Source organism: Euprymna scolopes, chromosome 8 (genome assembly GCF_053919585.1).
Source record: "Euprymna scolopes isolate OS-2025 chromosome 8, ASM5391958v1, whole genome shotgun sequence".
NCBI lineage: Eukaryota > Metazoa > Mollusca > Cephalopoda > Sepiida > Sepiolidae > Euprymna > Euprymna scolopes.
In genome coordinates, this window is record NC_136489.1 from 62,874,664 (window position 1) to 62,900,176 (window position 25,513).

Genomic DNA, 25,513 nt, shown 5'->3' on the forward strand with positions numbered 1-25,513 from the left:
TGGTTCTACCTTTTGTCATCTACGCTTGCTTCCTGTATAAATCTTGTCAGGTTTTAGACTAGCCTTTCGTATAAGGTTGTGTATTCTTTGAACCAGTATGCATGTATCCCGTCGTGCCCTGGTGCTCTCCAGTTTGTCATTTTTCGTATGGTTTTCTTTAGGGTTTCATCATTATTATTATTTTTTTATTATTATTATTATTATTATTATTATTATTATTATTATTATTATTATTATTCCTCATGCACTGGGACTTCTTACACATGTTTTTACCAGTGATCATGTGAACATTAGTGAAAATAAACTATTCGTATGTTTCATTTCTCTTCGCTACCTTTGGTAACCATTCCAAATTATCTTCTGCTCTTGCATTTTCCATTTATCATAAAGTTCTCCACGGACAATGATGGTTACAATACGTCGCCCCAGGGTACTAGTACCCCCTGGGCTCATTTCGCCTAAAGTGTAAATGCTAGTATAGCTGTTCATTTTTCTATATTCGTCATCGTGCTTATTACAATTCCCGTGATTTCGTTAATCTCTCTCCTCTTTTTCTTTTCCTACTCCTCCTTGTCTTTTTGCTCCTAACCATCGCCAACGTAATAGAATTTGGAGGGTCAGAAATAGCAGGAAAAAGAATATAGTAATAGTATTACCTATGCGGATTCATACCAATTGTTGGCCGTGATAGTTCGTTGATAGAACCACGTGGCTCAGCCAGTTTTTCTAGATAACCAAAATGGCCAGTAACATTTCACCTCCTACCAATTTTATATTATCGCACGAGACTGGCGTAACGCCTATATGTACCTGTGATATTTCATTCGATTTGATTGCTAAAAGCCTGTCCCAAATTCGAGTCTTCTTTTTTATTTAACGCAACTATTACGATGTTTACCCTGTCTTCGGCCAGTTTAGCAATGTTGTCCAATATTAGGCGCCGCTTTTTGATCATAATTTAACTCATTAAGAGTTTTCACGCGAATTATTTTAAGTAATCGGCCACTGGAACTGCAGGTGGTATTAGCCATTGTATGATGTACAGCAAGCTTTATTACATTCATAGTAGTGGATGAAAACAACTACAATTGCAAATCACTGTGCGTTTTGAGCATCAGTTACATATTTATTACTTGCTAATAAAGATATTTGGTGTTTGCTTTCTAAGTACTCTAAATTTCATTTAAACGAATATTGTTGTCAATTATCGTTACACTCTATGAGATTTTGTTGGTGTCACCTTGTATTTTTTTTTCTTTTTCGGAGAAATTAGGAAGGGATATGAGTTATTATGTGATTTCACGTATACATTTTGGGTATTTCTGTTCCCTTGGTTTTGTGGAATGTTCTTTAAATATTTTTTGTCTTTACTCTGCGTTCTACGATTATTCCAAGTAAGTTGGTACACCTACCGGTGGAATTTGTTTATGTTTTTACCTTTCAACTGCCCCTCTGCATATTAGTATTATTAGTACTATTAATAGTATTTGGTATTACTTTTTTCACTTTAATCAAAGTATATTTCCATTTGTAATATACGGAGCTACTGATTCTAGGCAGTTTAAAATCGAGATAAATATTCTCATTGCATTAAATATATTGCAAGTTAGAACAGTACGAAGATAGGGAAACAGAGAGAAATCAAAAGTATAGCACTCTGAGGGAAGAAGCTTTGAAGGTAGAAGTCTTTTGTGCATCTAGGTGCGTCAAGATTGTAGGAGTCGGATTACTCGAGGAGTGAAATTCTTTTATAATACGTGTCCCTGCACAGAAGTATTATAGCAAGCTCCACTTTCCTCCATCGCCCCTCATTCGAACAGGCATATAGCTAGGGATCTTTTTATTCGGTTTTACACTCCTCGTGTCTCTTTAGAAAAATTTAATTGGTTGCTCTGTTCACAATTTTGAGAAGAGAGGTCATGTTTAAGTTTATTTCACTTATATTTCATTTGGGTTCATGCGTTGTTATTTCTATGTGTTTTACTGATTTTGTAATTTCCGTGTCACTAGTTTAAAATTAATATATCTTATCGGTTTATTTATGCTATGGAATTTCCTTTCTTGATCTTAGCTGTTTTCAACGACTACGTATTTTGAATATCTTCTTTTATTCAAATTTTTCCCAGTTTTTACAAAATATTTCAGGACTGATCTTCATAATTCTGCGATATACTCTGTGTTATACTCTCATATTTTCTGGCAAGGTTTGTGTATATTCCACTACCACAATCATTATCTTTTTTCGATGTCCTTATGGGAACATTGTTTTTTTTTGGGGGGGGGCTTTTAAGTGGATTATATTTCTTTTTTTTATTTCTATCGAACGATAAGTTTCAATTCAAGTCTTGGCGAGATGTGAAAATGTTGAAAAGCTGTTAGATCCGTGTGGAAATTTTCCAATGTCTATACTGTTTTAATTATATCTATACAGTATTTGCAGAAAGTCAAGTAATATGAAAGTTAAAAATTTAATTGAACAGCCATTATATAGAACAATATTACTAAATTACACAACTTTATAGAAATAAAGAAAAAAGTTACTGAGTTACACCGTCTTTATATGGCTTTAAATAGATATATATATTCATATATATATATGTGTATGTATATATATATATATATATAGAGAGAGAGAGGGAGAGAGAGATACTTGTTTATAATATTCCGAATTTTACTGGGTTTGTATAATTCAGTAAATTTTCATATACCAATGAATTTTAAGTCATAGAGAGATTACTTAAATTGTAAGCTGCAAAATTATCATATTCCATGATTGGGCATTCATATACTGTATTATCAAAAACCAAGACTTCAAAAAAAAGAATTGATAGCAACAAAACGCGTATATCATTGTTAGTTATAATTGTTTCAAGACTAATTTGACGAATTCAAACATTATGGCGTTTGAAAATGTTCTCATATTGTTAAAGTGTTTTTATTCAATAAGTTTGAAGAAAAGCTATTTATGTGAAATTTACAAACGCCATAATGTTTGACTTTGTCCAATTAGACTTGAAACAATTGTAACAAACAATGAAATACACTTTCTGTTTCTATCAGTTCTTTTTTTGAAGTCTTGGTTTATGTTAATACAATATATATATATATATATATATATATATATATATATTTAATTAAATTAAACGATAGAAATATCAAAAATATTATCCATATATACGTTTTCCCCACTAGAGCGCTGTCTTACCATGCGTATTGTTTTTTTTCTGATAGGTTTATGAGAGTAATAGTTGATAGGCAGAAATAAGAAGCACATAATATTAATGCTGGAGTCCTTCACGGGTCCATCCTGGGTCCAACTCTCTTCCTGATCTACATCAATAATCTTCCAAATCACATCCTTACGTCATGCGTAGGCATTTATTTTATGACACTAAACTCTATGGCGGCACATTAAAGGGCGTAACGATCCTCTCTGATTCTCTCTCATCTGATGTTGAGCATGTGGTACAATGGCTGCTTATTTTGAATACATCTTAAACGAAGCTTCTATCTTTACAGCATCAACGCTCTGATCCCCATCTCTCATCAATTAAAATGAATGGTTCTTGTCTCGGGGAGGCTCCATGTTTTGACAAGCTCCTTGGTGTGGAGTTTACTCCTGATCTGAAACGGAACACGTACATCAAATCTAATGCCAAATTTTCTGAAAAAAATGTTGGGATCCTTCTATCGATCTAGTTGACGTTTACTTGCTGCTGGTGCAATTCTCAGCCTATATAAGAGCAAGGTGCATCCACGGATGGAATGTTGTTGCCACATCTGGACAGGAGCTGATAGAAAGATCTTATGTTGCCTAGTTCGTAGCCTAGTCTTGGGGGTCTTTTCTCTTTCCTGACAGCCTTCTCACAGAAGAGACGTTGCGAGCCTGTGTGTACTTTATTGTTATTTTCATGGCAAGTGCTCGTCTGAGCTTCAATCTATGTTCTCCCTCGCCAAACATTCACGAGAAAATCGCACTTAGCTAAAAACACTAGTAATAGTTTTTTTTGTGTTCCTTTACGTAGGAGTCACCACATATCAAGAGGCGGATGTAACTCGAGGATGAAAATTAATGGGATTATTGAGTAGCAATCGTAAGTAGTGGAAATTTTGTACATTGGATTACTCAGGGAAAAGATTCATCAAGAACTTGTCTACGTTGGACTTGAAGACAACAACAGTAGTCAGCTGGAAAGCAGGCAAGCAGAAGAGGTTTTCATAGGCGTGCAGTTCTAATGAAGAAGCTTTGGCTATGGAATCTACGCTAGGTTTAGACATAGATAAAGAATGGGGGAAATTATTGATAGTGTTTTTTTTTGTTCAAGTTTGGAGATGGGGCTATAGATTGTATCTCAGCCGAACACCTTTCATAAAAAATAAGGATAATGCAAAGACAAGCTCCAACGTCTCTTCTGTGGGAACGGGGTTGAAGGGAAGAGAAAAGTGCATCCCTCACTTAGCTACGAAGTTTATTTGAAACTCTCTGAAGACAGCTTCTACCCAGATGTGGCAAAAGTATCCCATCATTGGATGTATCTAGCTTTTATATAGCTAGAGAATTGCATAAGGAATGCGATATTTACTTGATAAAAGGATCCTACCATCTTCCCCCTCCCTTTGTCTGTGCATAGACCTAAACAAAGTTCTTGATGAGCTGTTCACTTTAAATAACCCAATTTACCAAATTTACACTTCTAACGGTTTCTATGATACTATACCTTTGATTACTGCACACTCTTTTACCCTTATCCTCGAGTGGGCTCTGAGCCTTAATAAGTGGTGATTTATTTTGTACAAAAAAGTGATATACTTCTGACCACAGAGATGAACACTCCTTTCTTCACACGTTTTTCTATTTAAAAATCCAATACTGTTCGCAAACAATATACATGTATCCTCTAGACGATGTCTTTTTGAAAGGGGATGAGTACCGCCACGGTCAACTCTGAACTACATGGAATCTATATTAATTTTATATTAATCTCTATGAATTGAGATCTATTAAAACGAAAACACCATTTTGCCTTTAATAACTGTTGTTTAAATGCATGAATGCTGCCTAAATACACAATATACACTCGTGAGCAAAAAAATGGGCCAAACAAATTTTATATATTTTATTGCACTAAAAGCTATATTAAACAAATGACAATTGAACAAGGAAACTTAAACAGGACTAATAACACAAAAAAACATTTACCTTAATAAAGGCTTAGTATGAAATCGCATTCTCTTTTGATTTCTTTAAAAGATCAATCCTGTTAGACATGATCTCAACCAAAGTGAAACACTGTTAAGAGGAGATACTATTCTATTCGATTTGCACAGCTTACCTCAGTTTTTCATTGCTGAAAAGTTATTCAAGCCAATGCATGAGATATTATGTACCAAATATTCTTGATTAAATTTAAATCGGGGCTTGGATCTGGGCAAAATATCACATCAATTGATTTATCAGAAAAAAAACATTTTATGTGACTTTAGCAGTATGTGCCCGTTGAAAAATGATGTTCTGGGATATTCCCCGCTCCTTGATACATGGTAGCAATCCTGTTTCTAATATTCGAATGCATTCCTTTGCATTGATTGACTTCTCACATCTAATGTTCCCCAACTCCTGCTGCAGTAAAAGTTCCTCCTACCATTATCCCTCCATTCCCGTGATTTACTGTCATTTTTATGCCACTTGTAGAAAATCTCTAAGGATAGAACACTGCTGCCATATCTGAGCAGGAGCTGCAAAAAAACTGCCTATGTTACGTTGACAGAGTACAAAATAGATTTCGTAGCCAAGTAGGGGATGCCCTTTTCTCTTCCCTGCCACGTTGCGAGCTTGTCTTTGTGTTATCGTTATTTCCATGGGAAGTGCTCGGCTGAGCCCAACCTCTAGTCTCCCCTCGCCAATCTTTCACGAAAAATACTCGTCTAGCTGAAACCACTGTCAGTAATTTTCCCCACTCTTAGCTGGGCTTAAATCAAAACGTAGATTCCATGAAGAAAACTTCTTTCTTAGCAGTGCAAACCTGTGGAACTCTCTTCCATTTGCCTGTTTCCCACCTGACTACAACTTGGATGTCTTAAAGTCCAACATAAACAAGTTCCTGATGAACCGCTAAGTAAGACACTTTATCAGATCTACATTACTAACGATTACTAGGATATTGTCCCATTGATTACTGTACACGCATTCACTCTTACCCCGAGTAGTCTCCGGGCCTTGATAAGTGGTGAATTTCATGTTAAAAAGTGCATTTATTATTGTATCCTATCTTGAAATATTAACTTCCGTGATCGATTGTTAGATGATAGGTGCCTCCACAGTAAAAAATTATGAAACATATTGACCTGTAGCACACCCCTGCCTCACACAGTATGAGGTCAACCATGGGCAAGGTGTAGAACTTATTAGCAACCTCCGAAGTTTGGGAAGGTTACTATATATATATATATATACATATATATATATATATATATATATATATATATACATATATATGTGTATATATACACACACACACACAAACATGTATATATATATTTGTAGTCATCGACATACAGTCCTGTTTCGTTGTATCACAACTCATCAGATCCGCTAGACTAGCATCTCTCCCAAGCCAAGGATTGAACCTAGAACCGTCGTGATATATATATATATATATGTGTGTGTGTGTGTGTGTGCGTGTGTGTGTGTGTGTGTGTGTGTGTGTGTGGGTGTGCGTGTGTGTGTGTGTGTGTGTGTGTACCCCGAGGTAAAATACCGGGTTGGGAAACTGGCGCTGAAAATCATTCTCTGAATGAGGATAAATGGGCCTCGTTTAAGCTGTGGTAGGCAACTTATCTAGTGAATGTATCACGATAAAAACCTTTAAAAACACCGTATCAAGTATCCAGCTACTGACAAGATTCTGAGATTATATATATATATATATATATAGAGAGAGAGAGAGAGGTGTGTGTGTGTGTGTGCGTTCAGTTTGTACAATAATTTAGTCTACATGTTGCCAGTAATTCTATTTGATTTCCGGGCATTGTGCTGACAAATATCGGCTTTAAGCTGATGTATTCTGTACACGTGAGGCTTTTACTCTCTTCCACATCAATTTGCTTGATGACAAACATTATCAGTTTAAGAAAACCGTTAATATATGAAGCCAAAATGAAGATAATACTGTTTCCAGCTTATATCTAATTCGCTTCATATGATCAGTACACAATTGTAACTGTTGTAACTTTAAGATCATTCATCTTAATCTAGTTAGTTATTTATAGCACGGCCAAAACGGAATTAGTAAGTATTTTTTGACTGATTTTCTCTTTAAAAATCCGCCAAAAAGGAAGTAAGTATCTAATCTATACGAAATTATTTTAAGAATGAACCCCATAATGTTATATATATATATATATATAGTAATTTATAAAATATATATGGCGATTAAGCTACACTGAATATTCGGCGTTTAATCCACTATAGGATTCATCAGGCTTATGCGCGACTTTTGTGGTTGTTTCTCGTTTTTATATATGTTGAGGATATAAGCAACAAAACACCAACAACTATAATAAAATGAAAATCGAAGAAAAAGAACTATAATTTGTTATACGGCCCCATATAATCAAATGTTAAAAACAAAACTTGGCAAGAAATTTCTAGCAACCGACCCCTTACACAAAATCTTCAATAAAAATACCTTGAAGTTATCTTACAGTTGTGTCAAAAATTTAGAGCTGATAATTAAAGCACATAATAACAAAATACTAAATAAAAACAATGTAAACAACAACAAAATAAACAATAAACAAGTAGACACAATGACAAAAATAAAACCAACACTAGCAGAAATAATAATAATAATAATAATAATAATAATAATAATAATAATTAAAATAATAATAACGAACAAGATAAATGCAACTGTAGGAACCGCACACTTTGCCCAGTTCAAAATAAATGCCTAACAAAAAGCGTAGTTTATCAAGCAACAACATTTGCGAAAGAAAACCCGAATAACAAGAAATATTACATAGGCATGACTTCCTTAGATTTCAAAACCCGATACTATGACCACAAAAGTACATTCAAAAATAAAAAAAACACCGTATAAAAACAACACTAGCGAATAAATACGTGTAAGTCAAAGAAAGCGGACATTCGCCGGTAGTCGAATGGAAAATAATAAGACAAGCTACCACGTGCAGACATTTAGACGACCCATGTAAATTATGCCTCCATGAAAAATTTGCTATCCTGTACTTTAAAGAACCCTAAAATCTATTAAACTGTAGACGAGAAATAGCAAACAATTGGGTTCACAAAATAAAACTTACTCTAGGATAGTGATACAAAATAGTTTTAAAACTAACAAAAACAATAGAAAACAAACAAATAAATAAATTAAATAAACATGAATATACATAAACGACCACACATATATATATATGTATGTATGTGTGCATGTATGTGTGTACACATGTATATTTATATATATAAAAAAGAGCAGAAATGAGGAAAATCGTCTGCCTTAAACCACTAACCTAGTTCTAAAATAGATCCTTTGTTCGATAAAATGCATACCCATTGGCTGATAGGAAGGGGTGCGGTGGATACTAGAAAGCTGATTGGCTAACTAAAATCCTCAACATATATAAAAACGAGAAACAACAACAGAAGTCGTGCATCACCCTGATGAATCCTATAGTGGATGAAACGCCGAATATTCAGTGTAGCTTAATCCCCATATATATTTTATAAATTACTAACTAGCTCTACCTACGTATTGAGCAATTTTTAAGTAAATACTTAAAGTTTACGCATAAATCTATACTTTCGTATATTAATTTTATGTGAGTACATGAAGTAGTTATATATATATATATATATATATATATATATATATATATATATATATATATATATATATATATATATATATGTTTGCCTACTTCTATATTGGTGCTTATAAATATTCCTAATAATAGCCGAAACTGAACAAAATATATTGTATTGCGGGGAAGGTGAGGATTGAAAATAAACAGAAAAATACAACTGCGCATGTATCCGATTTTAAGGCTTAAAATCAGATTTTATAATGTGTTTACTATTCATCATTTTTGTTTTAAATTGTTCGCTATGTTTAGAATTATTTTTTTTAAGATTAGCAACAAAAGTATATATATTTTTTTTCGTTATTTCACGAAAAAAAAACCCTTTAAATCTCTGAAAAATAAATTACTAATTTTCTTTTAGTGATCCCAATATTGTTTGTATACCATTAAATAGGAAATGCTTCAAACAATCTATACCAAAAAGACACACACGATGAATGACAGCACATTTTACTAAAAGAGAAACAAGAATTTATTTTCCTTTTTGTTGTGATTTCCGTTTGACTTAGTTTAAATGAAAAGGTCTTGCCTCTGCCACCATCTATCGTCTAGAAACACTTGGTCCTGATGGCAAGGCATGATCAAGACGAGCATGCGTGATACTAGATGCAGAAGTTGTCTCCAACACGCATGTCGCCTATCATTCCAAAAATGGTAACCCATCTCGTACTGGTCAGCTGCATCGTTGCTTAACTTCGGGGGATATTTAGACAACACAAACACACACACACACACACACAACACATATATTATATATATATATATATATATATATATTATGACAGCCGATTTAAGAAATTCGTTTCTTATCGTTGAGCGCTTTCAGCTGAAGTAAAGTCGGTTAATTTAGCTCTTATGCATAGATCATCGTATAACGATTAGATCACTGTCTGACTGAAGTAAAAAAAAAACATTTAAAATTATAATGTTTAAATTTAATGTTATTTAACGCGGTTAATAGTAGCCGAATAGATACGGTCCTTGCTTATCGAGTCAGAGATGTCTCTTGTTGCCGAGTTCTAATCGTTCGACTGGTATTAATCTTTACACCCTGCACTGAAAATTCCCGAAAGGATGAACCACTAATATCTGTAGGTATTTAAGTATTATAGTAAAAAAAAATAAGTGTATATATATATATATATATATATATATATATATATATATATATATATATATATACAGAGAGAGAGAGAGAGATGTATCGCTTATCACAAAATATTTAACCCTTATAAAGTCGTCAAATGAAACATTAAAAATACATGGAAAGTTGCAGGACTAAGTGAACTTCAGTTAGTCATGTAAAGGCTCCTGTAATTTCTTTCAAATAATCATTATCTTTTTATTTTTATTTTAATTTCGTCTCGGGGAAAAAAAGATGAAATTATTTGAAGTCGCTTAAGTTTTTCGCATATTGTTATAGGAAATCTATTAAATCTTATTTAGACAAAAAATCGAAGTAATTGATTCGAAAACCTTTTTACAATATTTAAATGGGAATCTATACATAAATGGCGGTAATTGTTTGTTTTTTTTGAAATGGTAAAATTTAAAATTCTGTTAAAAATATAAGAAAAAGTTTTATATTACTCTACTATTTATCTTTCTGGAAAATGTTGATCAAGAATAATAGATTTAAATCCGTTTTAAAAAAATCACCTTCGTTTTTCTCCCATTTTTGGCCGTGCCAAACTATGAAATCTACACCTACATTTGCGTGCGCTACATCTAATGGCTCTTTCAATTGTGATTTATTCAATATATTTAGATGATGTTTACTTTCTTGTTAATATCATTGCTGACACAGTTTAACATAATAAGATCTTACCACTCAATGCTGTAGTTTTTTTTTAATACCTGAATGTATTTATGACAAGATTATGTGACGGCGAGTTCTGTGGCGAGTTATCTAAGTGAATTTACCGATAGGTTCATTAATATATCTATCTGGTAATATACAGGGTCTGAAAAATGGTAGCCCATTTTCCAGGATTAATACAAACTGATGTGTTCCACATTTGTATGCAACATTACAAAAAGGAATAATTACTTAATTAAATTTTTACGAATCTAAAATCAAATCCATTTTCCAAGGCAAAAACATTATACTGCTAAATCTTGGAATAGTATTGTACTGTTAAATTTACTGAGTTCTTGAAATATTTAATTAATAAACATAGAATTGTTTTTTTTTTGTTGATTAATAGAGCAAATATTTGTGTATCTACTATAGCCTGGATTTTTCCATCGAAAACACCAAAAGAAAGTGAGATATACAAAATATTAAAAAATAATAAAATACAGGGGAGTCTATTCTATTCGAATCGCTTAGACAAACATTATTAAGTAGGCAAATTAACACTCCTTATAGTGGGCTTCTCTGCTTATCGGATTTGGAATATCTACATAGCTGTTGCCGCCAAGTTTGGTGCACAATATGCATTCTCCCTCTTATAAGCTAAAAGCATCTTATATATGTCCGTGTCTTATATCTATATGCGACCCTTTTTTAGTGTGCAGTGCATCGTTACCCTAATCTAAAACATAAATTAACCTTTTTGACAGATTACAGAAAGTATTTCATTCCACATTCTAAAGCTTAAACATCGATACAATGTGTAAACTCAATGCCTGTTTTTTTTATTATTTCTACGAAATGCGCTCTTAGGATCACATATCAATTGCAGTGAACAAGCATAAATATAGTCGATTCCTCTGACTAACACCAAAATACCACTTTTTCAAACTTCACATAGATGCTCAGATCGTTTCTCCTCTGATTTCTTTTTAGGGCCACTTACTTTTGGTATTCCCTCGCAGATCCTTACATAGCTAAAGTACAAACATGCAGATATTAAACATAATGTAAAATACATTTTGTTCTACCCCTTCCCAGTAATATTTTCCATAAACATGTTATACTTTAGTTGCAATATCCATTGGTTTCTCTGCTGTATGTACAAAAGTTTGGCGTGATCAAATGTGTAACTTTTGGTCCATGTTTGTACATTAACAGCGTAAACGATAAAATTCAAATAATGTAACTAAAACATTATTGTTTTAACACGTAAAACTGTTGCCTCATACATTATGCCTATCTGAAAACAAATGATCTTTCTGAAGTCAATGTTTCGTTTTGTTTCCTTTCATTTCATACGGCTATGTTCTCTTTAGGGTCAATGTTCTTTCATTTTGGGGAAATATCATACATACTCAATAGCAAAGCGATTTATTTTTAAGTTCAACGCAAAAAAAATTAATAAACTTAAAACGTAAATTAAGTGTTAAGTCAGCATCAGGAAAGAGTAAAAAAATTTGTGTGTGTTTTTTTTTAATTTACACTGGAAGCATAAAACTCTACCTTGACCTTGAAATTCCTTTAAAATATAAATGCAAAAAAAACATGGAGAATTCTGGCAAATAGTTACTGAATGGAAATTTTATCCTTGAGAGAGAGGTGTCAGATAATTGAATTCTAAGGTTGGATCTGCTTATAGTATATTATTTGTTGAAAAACCTTAATGCAATATTTTATTTGCCGTATGTTTTTTCGATTTATTTAGGAATATTAAAATTGCTTTGTTTGATCCATGAAAGGTATGCCTACATTATTCTTTTAGAAATCGGAATACGTCATATTATGTCTGATATTTCCCCAAGTAACAGCGATCACGGAGAGAGCATTACCTTGAAAAATGAAATCAAATAAAATAAGGCATAGATTGATTTCTGAACATTTTTTCTATATTCGCCTTGAAGGATAAACATCATGGACGAGGCAACAATTCTGTCTAAAAATAACATTCTTCATTGTATAATTAGGTTATTTTGTAACCTATATAAACTAGCATTATAGTGTTCTCTGTTAGAAGACATACATTCAACAAAAGTTTGAGAGGTATTTCCGAAAATTTGAAAAGGTGAAATGTTTTGCGAAGTGTTGAAAAAATGCATTGTGACAAAATTGAATTTTCAATTCAAAAGGAAATCTATGTACCGTTTTGTTCACCTTTAATTTCGGAGTTCATTTTCTCTCCCAAATCAATATCATTTTACATGAGAAAATATCGAACAAAATATTACATCTTTATAGTATTACAAGGGATGCAAAATGTTCATTAATCAGAGCCGTATGAAAGGATGCTTTTTAGTAAAATTTAGTGGTTAGTGACACAGAAAGATGTCTGCTTGTATAACACCAGAATAAGTACATCTATGTCCCGTCAACACAACAGGGAGCTGGGAGGAATTTCCATTGAATTTTTACAAGAAAGTGTGTAATTGTGTTGCTAGTCAGATGAATCGTTAATATTTACGTTACATGTTACGAATTCTGAAACATTTTAACATATTAAGATATTACCACGCAATGTTGTATTTAGATTATTTTTTAACTGAACGTATTCATCGTGAGATTATATGACGGATTATCTAAGAGAATTTACCGGGAGTCTCATTAATATATTTATCTGCTAATATAAAGCGTTTGAAAAAAATGATAGCCATAATCTAAGATTAAGACAAACTGGTGTTTTACACATGCATTCGCATGCACCATTTCTAAAAACGAGTAATTACTTAAATTATTACGAATCTAAAATCCAATCTAATATTCAAGGTTAACACGTATTATGCTTAATCTTAGCATATAATTGTGCTATTGCAGGTTTCTTTAAATATTTAATTCATAAATAATCAATAATTCTAAAAAATACTCATTTTTATGTTATGTAATAGAGCAACAATTTGTATATTTACTATTAGCCTATGTTTTTCCATAGAAAACATCAAATACAATTGAGATATATAAAATAAAGATGTGTCATCACTGTGGCAAGGCGAAACTCACTGCTTTAGTACTTCACGAATTATATAAAAATACATACATAGTAGGCTGTCCTCTCAAGTAGCGAATATGTAAAATGCTTATTGCCACAAACATATGTAAAAGAATAAGCCTTTACTTAGATGTTTACATAGCGCAAATGTGTGTTAAAATTCACGATCATGATCATCATCCTTATCATACCGTATGATTCTGAACACTTTGTTGTAAGCATTAATTATCCTTATATGTTTCCAGAATTTTTCTCAAACTACATTGGTTATTTAAAAGGAGAAATTCTGTGAGCGTTGCCAACCTTTTAAGTGAAAGTGATTTTTTGTGAAATGAACTGGATTCGAAATTGTATCCCCCAAGATGTCATTCCGTGTCATTAACCATTTACCCTTTGTCCCCTTAAAATATACACGGTGATATCGTCATGAGAAACTCATAGACATATTTGCAAAAAAAACAAAATTATAGAAAAATATTTTGATTACTTAGACGCACACAGAAATATTTGGAAAATAATGCTCAAAATTGTTGACTCTCACTACTCATAGAGGATTATGTAATTTTACTAATTTTCTTTCTATATTCAGTATGTCTCGCGTCGTATGTTTTTATGGCAACATTCTAATTGCAAACGTACTACTGGATATATATTAATATGTTTCATGAAAGCGACTCTAAAAGCAACAATAAAACGTATTTAAAATCATATATTTTTTAAACTGAATCTGAGAGACGATATTTAGATCATATATCTGTTGCGGATTATTGATGCAAATGTAAGAATTAATACCATTCTAGAACGGAGCCAAATAAACGCTTATCTACTCCTAAAATGTAGTTACACTAAATGTTCTCACCGTTTTGCAAATTCATATAACATTTATATACTTTAAACTTCCATTTCCTTTATATCTAAATGATTTTTAATAACATGAATTAAATGATAATGTCGCTAATATTATCCCTTTTTTTATATAATTGCTATATTGTAAATAAATAGAGAAACTATATTAATGCAATAACCTACTCCGAAATAGATTTTCAATGAGCATAAGTTTTGTGATAAACGAATAGTTGACAGGAAGTAATAATCTTTCACCGGCAGATTTAAATTGTAGTTAAAGCTGCTGAAATTATGCCATTATGATAACACATATTTGACTAAGAACTCTACAGGAAACAACGCTTATATTTAAAAGCGGAATTCTTACCGGATTTAGAATTCCGCTTTTGAATATAAGTGTTGTTGCCTGAAGAGTCCTTTAGTCACTCAGCACTAAAAGACCGAAAATGCTCCTGACTCTGTAGCAACAAACTGCTGTTTATGTAAAGACAAATTTAAAATGTAACTTTCTCTAATACCGTATTGATCACTCTTGTATTAACCTGGTTATATTTCACTGGTTATCCTTCCTTTGAAAAATAGCAACCACAAATTATATATATATATATATATATATATATATATATATATATGTGTGTGTGTGTGTGTGTGTGTGTGTGTGTGTGTGTGCATATATATATATATATATATATATATATATATATATATATATATATATATATATATATATATATACGGTGTCCCAAATGAAGCTGATGGCAAAAAATCGTAACTTTCCTAATTTTTCATATTTTTCTTTTATTTTTTCAGATCATCTAGGGTAACCCTTCTAAGCTCACCAGGAGTCGTTATACTACCGAGAAGTGGGAAGTTATCGCAGTCTTATTTTCCGTTGAATGAGTCAATATCAGAAATTCAAAGAGAATTTCGACGAAACTTCAACACAATAAATTCCCCTACTCCTAACGCAATAAACACTATGGTGGCTCGATTTCATAAGCAAGGGTCTTTATGTGACCTCGCTAAATCTAGTAGACCCCGTACGGCAAGAAGTGATGAGAATCGTCAGAGATTAGCAGAGAGTGTGATCGAGTATCCATCCACATCAGTAAGAAAGAGATCAAATAAAATTGGAGTCTCTTGATCAATGCACAACGGTGCAAGGGCGCATATGGCACGAGAAACATTAAATCTGCTCATGGACATATTCGCCAACCGAATAATTTCTCGTGGTTGTGAGATAAATTGGCCACATCGCTCTACAAATCTCACATGTGCAGATTTCTTCCTTTGGAGTTACCCTCAAAGAGAGGGTACACGCAAAAAAAACAGCCACAATAAATGCCCTTAGCATCAATATAGAGGAGGAAATAAAGGGCATAAACCCTGAAACATTAACTGATGTACTGTGCAATGTTCTGCCGAGAGCAAAAGAGTGTAAAAATGGAAATGGTGGATATTTGAGTAACATAATTTTTCATAACAAAAATTAAACCTTCTGAAAAACATACCCCAGGTTTAGTTGTGTAAATAAAATTAGAATAAGTAGATTATGATATCTTACTATATCAGAGAAGCTCATCTACCGACATATCAAAATCGGTAGGCATAACTTAAATATTGAGGAGGTTTATAAAGTTTAAAATCCGCCAGCTTCTTTTGGGACACCATGTATGTACATATGTACATATATATATATATATATATATATATATATATATATATATATATATATATATATATATATATGTATATATCCACTAGCAGAAGTACCCGTCATTGACTGGATTCAAAAACAGCCTACAGAAAATGGACTGTGATTGATGAAAGTATGATAGGTTATGTAAAGGAGGGGATTGTAAAGAGATAGGTTTTGATACTCAAAAATTTTACCCTAAGCAAAATATGATCAAAGTAAAGATAATTTTCGCGAAAATAATTTTTTAATATCAACTTTGTTTCCATTCGTAGCCAAGAGGGACCAGCAAAAGGATGTTTCGTTACAAAGAGAAAATGCTATATATATATATATATATATATATATATATATATATATATATACAAGAAATACATGTTACCATAGTAAATAAAAGTTACGTTTTATGGTAGAAAAGTTCATTGGTTTGTATTTTTAAGTAGTTTGTAATTTTCTTTTTAATTCACGAACCGGTTTTAAAAAAATTCCAAATGGCAGCGACTTTGAAATATAGAGTCCCGTTTTCAATTTGGAGGAGGGAAACCTGAGCATTCTGCGTTATGAATCAACGTAAGGAATATTTATAAATATATTTTAATGTTTTCCGTTATTTTGTGCTCGAGAAATACTCGATTATGGCACGTGATGTGTATATAAAAATGTATTTAAGTATTTATCGCCTCAAATTTCGTTTTAATTATAGTTCGCTGAAATTATTTCAAGTAAAGAGCATCAAAAACTATTTCAAAACAAAAAAAACATGAACTGAACTTTTATTGACTATGGTAATATTTATTTCTTGAATATTTATTTTTTCGGGTAGTCGTTTGTTGGCTTTTCTGCTAAACACTCTTATTAAATAATATCGACGAAATATCGAAAAACAAAGAAACAATTTTTTTTTGAAAAATAATGAAGCTTTACTTACTTTAGTAAAATAATCCGAAACAGCAAAATGGGATATTAAAAAAGTAAACACGTAATTACTTAGTTTCTTTAATAATATGAATAAGAAGAAAATGGCAGCCTTTCCAAGCAGAACAGCTTCGTTTCAGTTTTTCAGTATTGAACGGTGTAGTATTGTGCTGTCGGTTCAGGGTTGTGCTTTTGTAATGTAAGTAACACCCAGAAAGGGTTGTAATCAACTGAATTCCTTCTAGTACACTGACAAAAAAGCTTTAAAAGATATATACATAAAAATTAAAAGGTTATGTAAATGTTTTTAAAAAGACACGTAACCACGTGAGCAGGACTTTTTCCTGCTTTTGACACGATAACAAGTAAAGTTCTTATCTTTTATTATTTATCTATTTTTGAAAGAGTGCCACGTGCAAGTGGAGAAGGAAAAAACAGAGTGATGACAAATTTGTGTCGAGAATTGTCTAATGTTCCGACTTTTGGGGGGAGGGGGGATTTCACTTTAATAAGAACGTAAAATTATGAGGTGAATTTATTCGACATAATATGATTCAACTCAGAAAAATAAATAAAAGCTAACGTGAACGAAGATTAAAGTTAAGGTGTTATTGTGGATCCTCACCCCTCTTAAAAACATTGTTAAACTTTGTGACATATTAACATTCTATCGAGGTCAGACGCGAACGAACATCCAATACTTTTATCATACCATATTTCTTCAAACGTAAACATAATTATACAAAGTATACTAACGCAAATAGATATGAAAATTCTTTGTAAAAATGTGTGCCATATTTCCATGGAGTACAGGCGCAAACGCAGCCCCCGCAATTTTATTATACCATCCCTATTTAAGTTGAAACATACTTATCAAAGTATTGTTATGTACATCTATATTAAAACCCTTGTATACGTTTTTTTTTCATTTTTATTTACATACTTTGGAGGCCAGGCGTTAACGCAGACCTCACAATGTTATGAACTACCTTCCTGCCAGATCTAACATACCCATTCCTGATCCTCGATACATCTTCTATCATTATATTATGTATCAGTTTTTTAAAATAGTCAACCATATACGAGGCTATTCCTGACCAGACACACACACACAGATTATATATATATATATATATATATATATATATATATATATATATATATATATATATATAGCATCGCTAAATTTCGAGTTATCACCTAGTATATTTTTTTATAAATTCATCCTCCAAATGTTTTCTTCTAATTTTTGTCCCGTGTTTTCTTTGGATTCCTATTTTTTTATATTATTAATATTATTTATAACATTGACAAATAAATCTATAAATTATACACGCTATAAAATATTTTTAATGAGTAGGCACAAGAAATAGTGGCCAGTATGACATATGAACACCACTCTATAACTTATTACTTTTAATATTTTTATATAAAATATGTGTTTTAATGGTGATAATTCTTTTAATATTTTAACTTTTATTACAATTTGCCTTTTAATATTTTCTGCCAGCCTTTGTTACAAAGACGAAGTCTTAGCCTCTTGGCACCGAATTATTTGTTTGTTCTGTAAGAATTCGGATTTTTTTTATTTTCACCCAAAACAAAGAACAGTGCCACAGTAAAATAGGGGGCTACTATCGGGGACATAGGTTGCAGGAATATTATGAAGGGAAATAAGTAGCAAGATGTTTTTTCACATTACACTTGAACTTCAGCATGTCAGTACAGTTGATAAAGCAGAATCCCGAAAGGAGTGCCAAAGTCTAGCAGTTCTGGGTAAGAAACTATTACAGTAGAAGGCTTACTTAAACCTAGGGATCTCCACTTACTAGGGTTGGGAGTTTGCTGCAGTTCTAAGAAAGAATGAATTCTACGTTTAGGTTTAGGCACAGAAAAGAGTGGGGGAATTATTGACAGTGTTTCCAGTTGGACGAGTGTTACTTGTTAAAGTTTAGCGACAGGGGGGCATAGGTTGAAGCTCAGTCAAGCACTAGCCATGAAAATAACGATAAAGAAGAGGCAAATTCGCAACATCTCTTCCGTGAGATAGAGGTTACAGAGAAGAGAAAAGGATATCTCCTACGAGTCATCGAAGTCTATTTTGAACTCTACCCAGGCAGGGCAAGTCCTTTCTAACAGTTGCTGCCCAAATGTGGCAACAGTACTCCATCTCTGGACGTACCTGGCTCTTATATATAGAGAGAATTGCATCATCAGTAAGATATCTACTGGATCGATAGAAGCTCCCCCATTTTCCAGCGGCCTTGACAACAGATTAAATGTACGCGTTCCTTTTCAGATCAAAAGTAAAGGCCAAGCCCAGAAGCTTGTCAAAACATGAGGGCTCCCCAAGAGGGGAGCCATTCATTTCAATTAAAGCCAGAAAATTGATGATGTCAAGATAGAAGTTTGGTTTTAGATGCATTAAAAGTAGCCAGCCACTCATTTCCCCATTGTACCACGTGATCAAGATTAGAGGAGAGAGAATCGGAGAGAACTTGGTCGTTTACGATCTTAGATGTGCTACCATAGATAGTAGTGTCATCAGCATAAATGTCTACGAATTATGTAAGGATGTGATTTGGAAGATCATTAATATAAACCTTGTTGTATCTTTCGTCAGAACACGTACGGATCCGAATAAGTAATCTGGTCAGCTATATATTAATACGATGCTTTTATTTATTTATTTATTTATTTTGTAATGCTTACATCCAAATGACTGTCGTTTAATTGCTATCGACTTTCATTTCTTGTAATAAATAATGGTACCAAAAATTATTCATAAGTTTTGGTTTTGGTTTTGATTATAGCTGATGGCGTTTAAGTCATCTATATTAGTATAAATAATTTTAACAATAATGCTTCATAAGTTTTTGTTTCGATTTCGATTATAGTTGAAAGAAATTAAAGTTGTATATATATGAATATATATATATATGTATATATATTCATAATGTCTGTTTTTTATTTCGATTCAAGCTGATGTACAAAAGGCATATAATTGTTTTTTTTTATTTTTGAAATCGCAATTTTATAATATATAAAATTTGATGGAACATTAACTCTATAATAAAATATACGAAATCTGAAAGAATTAAAATATCATATTTAAGCGTACGTAACTATGACGTTACGCTGGACGTCCCTGTTAGCTTAGATAACAGCTTTCGCAGTTTTAACAAAAGAGCTATAATAATATCAGAGCGTCTCCATTTATGCTGAACATCTACAGACTTCCAACATCAATATATTTCGTATGACTGAGTCCCGTGTGGAATTTCTAGTTATACATTATTGAAAATGATCTACTTCCGGGAAATTAAAACAATATATATATATATATATATATATATATATATATATATATATATATATATATATATATATATATATATATATATATACTACAACCTATATTTCCTAGTGGTGGAAACATTATTACTTCTATTGACACAAATAAGTAGAAAGAAATAGTGATTACATCTCCCTCTCTTAAAACAGTATACGTGACACGGCGAGTTGTTTATCGTAGGGTGAGGGCGGGATTTTATCTCATCTAAAGTGGTTAGAAAAATGCCTGAACACTGTTGATCCTAACCCAGTTGTGAAGGCGCCATTCAGCCGGCATGATAATCTTTACTTACCTAGGTAATTTAATAAAGGAAAATTCTAATCAATTTCTGTTGCGTATTAAATAAGTAAATTGAAATTAATATGAAAAACGTGTTATTACTAGAATTGCTTTTAAAGGTTTATGCACAAAAAAAGTTACAGACAACTGCCTCGAGGCATAACTCCTGCGCATGTGGCTTGACATGGTGAGTTTTCTTAAATGACATTTTTAACCCGACTATCTATAAAGTAGCCAGCCCTTGTATCTATATGAACTCTAATAACGTAACGAAAGTATGATGAATTATAATGTTTGTATACTTGTTTTCGTTTACTGTTTTCCAATGATCTTACATATAAAAACGAGAAGACAGTGATTCTTGCACTGCAGATTTTAACGCACTCGTAGAACGAAAACAAAAAGGATAAAAAAAGGAAAAAATATGTAGTAAGTTATGAAAATATATATGGCAACTGAGCTACACAGAATATTCTGCTTATGCCTGACGAATTCTCACGAAAGGAAACGCGAAATATTCTGGTTAGCTTAATTGCCATACATATTTTCATAACTTAGTATCTTGGCCAACGTATCTATTGAGAACTGTTGAGGTAAACACTGAAAACGTACGCATAAAATTATATATTCATACATTGTGATTAAATGAAAAATCATTAAAAATAGGACAAAAAATCAATACACTAATTCATTAATTCTAATATTTTTTCATAGATCATCAATTGTTTACCATAAAAAAACATGCGTCTGACATTTAAATACTAAACAGTATATTAAACCATGTCTTAACAGGAGTATTTATTAAACGCCAACTCCCGTTATATCAAGAACAGCAGCGTTTCAGATATGGGATCTGGGTTTTTGATCACGAATAGATTGACTATCCTATTCATGTTATTAAAAAAAATGTTTTCTTTATCTGTGTCATTCTTCTTTCTCACCGCGAAAAGTAACTGCTTGTTATCTAAAATCTGATGCATTTTATAGTGTTAAAATACATCTCTATAATCTTATCACACCTCTGCTTATCATTATGTTTATATATATATATATATATATATATATATATATATATATGTATATATATATATATCAAGTAAGATCTTTGACTTACTCGTTGTTCAATCAAATACTTTTGCATGCAAAATCCGATCCCGCATATTGGTAATTCCTACCCTCTGATGAGAAGGAAAGTGTGTCTTCGAAACTCCGCGGATTAAGGACTATCTCCTTATCTAGTGTTTCCTTTTCAGATTAAATATGTTTTTAACTCATTTCAAAGTGTTTTCAACATGTTTTATTAACTGTTTGCTCGTATATATATATATATATATATATATATATATATATATATATATATATACATATATAACGTTTTTATTTTTTTTCATATTTTATATATATATATATATATATATATATATATATATATATATATATATATATATATATATATATATATATATAAAGCATGAAATTTAGAACTAAACTTTGGAATTCATTTCCCGGTTCCTGCTTGCCCAATTGTACTGCAATGCAGAGGTTCGCGTGTAATGTGAACAGACATCTTGCTACTCATCTCCCTACATGGTATCCACGCAATTTATATCCGCACTGTGCCTTGTTTGGAGGGAAAATGGAAGAGAAGAAAAAATTCCTGACGATTCGTCTGTTTTATTTAGACAACTTTTTTTCAGTTGTGAAGTATATACCTTTAGCTGTAATTTTGTTACGGGTACCTAGGATGAAAATATGGATCATATTTTCACATACTGTATATTTTGATGGCTTTTTTCTTTGTTACCTTATCTCTAAAACAAAGAAAAAAGCCATCAAAATATACTCGAACATAGACAAACAAAAACAGAACACACCAGATACACCACTACTAAATAGACATCTTCTTATACCTACCCACACTAACAACGACACAATTTGCAATACTCTTAATAATCTAGGCATACAAACAGTACAAACCACTTCCTTAACTATAAAGCGAACTTTTAAAACTAGCAAGCATTCCGCTGAAATCTCCACTTCCAAAGCCGGTATTTACGCCCTCCCATGTAATGACTGCAAAAAATCATACATACAGCGAAATTTGGAAATCAGACTAAGCGAACATAAAAGGGACATTAGAAATGCCAACCCCTTAAATGCATTCTATTCTCACTGTGTCGAACATGGCCACTTTTTCGGCTTTGGGCGTGCAAAAATCTTAAAATCCATCCCATATAGAGCAAAACGGAGACTTATTGAATCTGCTTTAATTTCAAACATTAACACCATAAAACAAAGAAAAGGATTTTATAATGTAGCCCCAATCATAGGTAATATAATAATAAATGAACAACACATTAATTTAGATTCTGGTTGATAAATAAAAAAATGCATATATGTATATAACCCGACCCCTCTCCACACCCACTAGATATAAATTCTCTTTTCATCATTAATTTTTTTCTCTTCAGAACAGAAAGAGAACTGAACTTCTCCTCTTTCGCATGTGATATATGAACGTCTTCCTGTACATCCTCGCCTATAAATCCTGATGATGTCCCCTGAAAGAGGGACGAAACGTTGATTTTATTTTTGTTTATACTCTTTTAGGTTTTTCCTTTTTATTAACATACATATATATATGTGTGTGTGTGTGTGTGTGTGTGTGTGTGTGTGTGTGTGTGGTTGTTAGTTATTAATTTATCGTGTTTTTTACTTCATCTAAATTTCATAATAACTAGGTTTATGACAGCATCATATTCTTTTCATTGTTTTGCTCTCGAGATTATATCCGACACTGTTAAACACTGTCAATGCACCAAGAACCGCATCACTCTATATAAAGGTATAAAGGATATAAACAAATATACACTCGAGAGTCAAAAGAAAGAAAAGAATATGCTTTTGGCATAGCTCTAATAATAACATTATTTGATGTAAGACATATTTTTCTACAATAAAAGACGTGCTTAACTTGACTAAAAAGAACGTATCGATGAATTCGACATTAAATATTATTTCAACAAAATTCTACGTTTTATATATAGTTTGTATATATATATATATATATATATATATATATATATATATATATATTTCTGTAGAAATATATTTTCTTATAATATATACAAATCTTTATTTAGGAAGTACAATGTAATTACAGAGCATTATAGGCAATAAATGACAAAAAACTATATTCCAAAATGCATGGTGTGAACCATCGTATAATTTATTCCTTTGATTCAGTTGACATTTACAATTCTTGACACTATCTGTTTTGTAGCCCAAATCAATCCCGCAATTATATATCAAGCAATGCGTCTATTATGCCCTTAACTCATCATCTTTGACGTATTAATTGTAGCTATTTCTTCTGATGAGTTAAGGGCATAATAGATTCACTTGATTCATATTCACTGATTGATATAATAATTGATTGATTTTGCTCTACGAAACAGATACTGTCAAGAATTGTAAATGTTAACTACATAAAACGAATAAACTGCTAGATGGTCAACATAATGATTTTTGGAATATAGGTTTTTGTCATTTTATATATATATATGTGTGTGTGTGTGTGTGTGTGCGTGTGTGTATGTATATATTACGATGCTAAATACCATTTCTAGTGATAATAATTACTAAAGCATACGACGATTAAAATGACATACGTTGCTATTTCATCTAATGGCAGGTTAATAAAATGCCTACTACATATGAATAATTATGATCATATAATAACCCTTTACGTACTAATCCTAATTATATCTTATGACTTAGTGATTTAAATGTCTGATATAATACAGGGTGGGTCAGAGCAACATGCTTATTTGGAGTATCAGTTATCGATTCATATACAAGTTGTTCTGCCTTAACCTTAATATTAACAACTTCAATTTACTTAGAGAAACATCTCGATTGGAATAAATATTTATTGTTGAACATAATTTTTGGAATATTTCATGTATGCAATTATTCTTTTATTTTTAGATTGGAGTACCATCTTGGAGTACATCTCGCGATCCCCATCAACATATAAAAAATGTAAGTAAAAGTATTGCCGTTTCAGTATTTAACGAACATCGAATAAGTTCTGTTCACTAAAACTACTGTAATTAAGTTTTTTTTTTACTTCATATAGGTATATAAAACTTAACGGAAGTTCCATGTAACAAATGTATATTAAAGAACTACCCGTTAGTGAGATAAAATAACACGAGGTGATTCCCCGCCTACTCTAATATCGTAGTTTTCAGATCCAATGCTCAAATTTCTTGTTTAAAATCCTCCTAAAAAAGCAGCTTCTTCCAGTTTAAACGATCGTTGCCAATACTCACGCTGGTGTCTTTCCATCCGATTGACAAATTCATTAACACATATAACTCATAAGAACATAGTGAGTGTTCGCCTAGATAACGTCCACATTATCTTATATATATATATATATATATATATATATATATATATATATATATATATATATATATATATATGGGGGGTGCACGTGTGTGCCTGCGTGCGTGCGTGTGTGCGTGTATGTTTGTGTTGGGAATGCTAGTAGAGGGAGAAAAAGAGAAAGATGGAAACACATACGCAGGTAACAATTTTATCTTCTCGATGGGCAAGATATTCTCATTTAATCTAAACTTGACAGAACGATGAATAGTCTATTTTAATATGACAGTGTCATACGAACATAAC

At 31.9% G+C, this 25,513-nt stretch overlaps 1 protein-coding gene across 5 annotated transcripts in view; it reads left to right on the top strand.

Moving 5' to 3' along the window:
• LOC145283593 (5-hydroxytryptamine receptor 1D-like) overlaps positions 1–25,513 on the top strand; it is a 1,014,695-nt gene that overhangs the window by 837,330 nt on the left and 151,852 nt on the right. For 4 of the 5 annotated variants that reach the window (XM_080132521.1, XM_080132520.1, XM_080132522.1 and 1 more), the window contains one exon: positions 24,803–24,856. The gene's annotated coding sequence lies outside the window, so the exon portion shown is untranslated. Of the gene's footprint in view, positions 1–4,076; positions 4,095–24,802; positions 24,857–25,513 lie in introns of those variants that run through there. The other variant, XM_080132524.1, reaches the window with a different exon arrangement.